Raw genomic sequence first — 4365 nt, forward strand, 5'->3', positions numbered from 1 at the left:
AAATTTACTCAGACAAGATAGAATCAATTCAAAAACAATTCCTACTTTTTGCTTTAAGAAATTTCCGATGGGATTCTCAATATAGTTTTCCACCTTATACGAGTCGCTTAAAACTTATTAACCTTCCTACACTTGCCAGTCGCAGGGAAATGCTTGGTATAATTTTTATGGTTAAATTACTGACAGGCTCAATTTCAAGTCCGTATCTTCTGGCTGATGTAAGCTTTAATGTTCCCTCACGCGTATCAAGACACTTTTGTCCCATATTTCTGAAAGCTTGTAAAACCAATTTTGAATTGCACGACCCACTCCGTTGCTTATGCCAGGATTTTAACTCTCATTCCAGCACGTTTGATATATCAGATCCGCTTTTCAGCATTAAGAAAGCGATACTCTCCTCTCTCAATAAGTGAATTATTGACATAAATACATAAAATCAGCTGATGAATTTAGTTCTGTAGCTGAACAGTTTTAGATCTCGACACTTAACAAACTCCTGCCTATCGTGACTCGGCACAAAAATTTAAAATATTGGTTCCGTACGTCATGCGGACTGCGCCCCTCGTGCGGATGGGCGGGAATGGAGGGTAAAAACCGTTGGGATATTATTATTATTATAAGACTTGGAACAAAGTATTGCAATGATATGTATGCATAACAGGGACATAACAGTTATAGGCTTTATCGAAAATCGTTGTTCCATAACAGTTATAAGCTGAGAAATATTTTTTCATTCGCCGATAAGAGTAATGACCCAAGGTTTATTTTTAAGTTGTTTGATAACAGTTATTGCCCAACGTTTATTTTTTATTTCCTTTTTGGTTGTTGTTGTTTCCGACAGGGTGGGTGTATGATGTATTATGGAACGAATTTCCGTCATCCCTTGTCAAATTTATTTATTTTATTTATTTTTTACGTTGCTTGATAACAGTTATTACCCAACGTTTATTCTTACGTTGTCTGATAACAGTTATTTCACTCCCCCTATTTTATTTTCATCATCTTTATCTTCTTCTCCATCTCCGTTTTCGTCAATATTTTTATCTTGCAACGTTTATCAGACAACGTAAAAAATATACGTGGAATAATAACTGTTATCAAACAACGTAAAAAATAAACGTTGAGCAATAACTGTTATCAAACAAATTAAAAAAATAAACCTCTTATCGGCAAAATAAAAAATATTTTTCAATATTTTTCATCTAGTAACTGTTCCCAGATAACAGTTATTTTTGGTCCCTGATTCATAAGCGATATACTGCTTTTAATTTAATTTATGTATGCGCATAAACAAGTGCATAGATTCTTGAATGATTTTTTGTTTTGTAATGTTATTTAGTTATTTGTTTATGTTTCTCTTTTGTTATTATAAAAGTTTTCAAAAACATTTGTTCTTGAATGCATTTATATTCAGGTAGTTTTTTTTTAAGGAATCGACATCATTGCGTGATGGGGGTAAATAAATTTACAGGAATTGATCATGATATACCACGTTTGTCATTTTGCGAAATCACTTCATGAAACGTACGAAGCATCAGATCGGTCAAACAGTCAAAAAGGTTCGGCAAATGTTTCATCAGATTGTTAAAATTCTTAGAATGATTGGAACAAACGCTTCATGGAAGTCTCTAAAATGCATCAATGCAAGTCTGATAAAATGATCATTTATAAGAGATTCTCCCGGCATCAGTGTGACAACCCGGCAACATCATTCCAGCCGGTTTAAAAGTAACCGAGACGATTGCAACGTAACCGACGTAAATCAAGACGAAGACGAACGACGGAGTTACAAAATTACAAGCAAAAAAATATCGCCCATCGTTCGAGATATATAAAGAGGCTGTAAGATATGAAAATTCCATAGACCCCCACACAAAGTGGGTCAATCCGGCATTAGGTAAGTACCCGTTTCCACCGATTTTTTTTGAATATCTAGAAGCGGGTTTTTTGAAATCTTGATTTTTCAAATATCGAATAAACCGGATTTTTTTATTGAACAAAACGGGTATTTTTCATTTCTTCGAAGTTTTCGGTGGTAGCGATTTTAGTCATATCCCGCCACGCGAATGCGCCAAGTAAGTGGTTCCCAACCTTTTCCAGCTGGCGACCCAGCTTTCCTTACCTCCACGGTCTATGGGTCGATGGTAAAGTAAAAACTTTATTTTTAACCGACTTCCTAAAAAGGAGGAGGTTATCAGTTCGTCGGAATATTTTTTATTTTTTTTTTTATGTATGTTACCGCATAACTTTGCACCACGTCAACCGATTTCAACAATCTTTTTGCAACGGAAAGGGAGTGTCTCAGAGGTGATCCCATACTAATTTGGTTTAGATCCGATCATTGGATCATGAAATATATAGATATATATATATTTTTTTTAAGTCGGTTTTTTTTTTGCTAAAAATTACTTGTTATCGAATCACTTGCTTATGTATATATAACTTATAGCACGTAATTTCAAAGTGATGTTGTTTGCCACTTATGTTCATTTACTTGTTTTTAGGGATTTTCAATTAAAATACATTTTGTTCTCTACCAAAATCCATATAAACCCATGTTTTAAACTTTGTAAAAACTAAAAAAAAAATCAACAATTTTCATTTTCAGCCTAAAATGTATTCTTCACCTTCAACTCCACTTATCAGCTATTAAAACTTTTTTCTTAAAGCTGAGCAAAGGTGCTTAACTTAAGTTGCCGAAAGTTGCTTAAAAAACAGGAGACTTACATAAATATTTATCAATTGCTCAAAAAACGCTTATCAATTTCGGCAGTGTTATGTTATGTTTTCTTACCATACGTTTTAATACATTTTTTTTTTCGTTTCTACCTTCAACGATTAGTCGCAAAGTTTATAGCGTTAAATAGACGTTTACTGCTGATAGCGGTTGCTGACGGTGATCTTTCATGACCCAGTGCTATACTTTGTTACAATTGACTAGACAATGTTGCTAGTAGCTTAGCAAACGATCAATAAAACTGTCTGTATTAAAATCGTATGCATAATAAATACTACTAGTACTTGTAGTATGTTCCAGTATGCAAACGCAGATGTAGGTATGTCGTTGTACGCTCGTACGTTCTTCGTACCTAGGTTGTTTGTTGCTTCGAAAAAAAGTACGGGAGGCTATTAATATTTAGAAGTTAACCTTTTTGGCCTTTAACGACAATGAAAATAAAATTTTAAATAAAAAAAATACATTAAGAACACAACGCTTAAGAATAATGTTAGCAAAGTAAGGGCAAAATAACATTATTGAAAAAATGGAACATAGCCTGACAAAAGTACGCGTATACACAATACATACAACAAACAGCTATTGCGGAATTTTTTTTGCAATTAAAAAAATTTAGAAATTTACTGCACATGTGTATGTAAGTATAGATTGGTTAATAAATTACTTCAAAAAAATATTCAAAATTTGGACATAATTTGCAATATACATATGTACGTACAAATGTACATATGTTTTCATTTTTGCTTATCTTTACCTTATGAGCAAAACAATTAATAAATTAATAAAACAAATTTTTATCATATTTTATTTAATTTTATATATTTTTGATTTTTAATATTTATGATTCCAGCAGTTTAACCTTGTTTTCGAAACCGGAGACCGAAAATATGATCGACACAAATCATTTCTAAGCAAAAAACAAAACCGACTTCAATTTTCATATAAAAAATTTAGGAGTACCGTTAATTTTTCATGATCCAATGATCGGATCTAAACCAGATTAGTATGGGACCACCTGTGAGACACTACCTTTCCAATGCAAAATTATCGAAATCGGTTGACGTGGTCCAAAGTTATGCGGTAACATACATAAAAAAAAAAGAAAATATTCCGACGAATTGATAACCTCCTCCTTTTTTTGAAGTCAGTTAAAATTAATTCAACAAAAACAGAACAAAATTGAAATAACAGAGGTATGCATATAACGTGATAAACTGCTGATAAATTTCATAAAATTATAAATTCCATACAAATTTATAATTATATCACGCTTACCGGCAGTTTGCAAGTGCGGCAACGGTAAGTCCTAGCTACATTAAACTTGCACTTTATCATACTACTAAAATTAAATGGGCTACAAAACTGCAAACCAACATTTTTCTAAAAATTCTGATTAAAAAGTTTAAAATCTTTATGCAACTTTCTCTAATTTTTGAACAAAGTTTGAAATTCGGACCTACATTGTTTTGTTAGAAAACCTGGTTAATATTATCCCGCCACTGTACATACATGGATATCAATCGGGCATATGCTGCATATATTTTTTAATATAATTAATGCAAGTAATAACTATTTAAGTACATATATTTTGTAAATCAGTAAAAATGACCGCCTCTGATTTAGTCCCC

The 4365-nt window shown here is 32.3% G+C and overlaps 1 protein-coding gene across 2 annotated transcripts in view; it reads right to left on the minus strand.

Annotated features, from left to right (window-relative positions):
• The window catches only part of LOC118748571, a 34941-nt gene that overhangs the window by 10861 nt on the left and 19715 nt on the right, over window positions 1–4365 (minus strand). The gene's annotated exons all lie outside the window — the stretch shown is intronic.

The sequence above is a fragment of the Rhagoletis pomonella genome, unplaced genomic scaffold, assembly GCF_013731165.1.
Source record: "Rhagoletis pomonella isolate Grant_MI unplaced genomic scaffold, Rhpom_1.0 Rhpom_scaffold_00013, whole genome shotgun sequence".
Lineage (NCBI taxonomy): Eukaryota > Metazoa > Arthropoda > Insecta > Diptera > Tephritidae > Rhagoletis > Rhagoletis pomonella.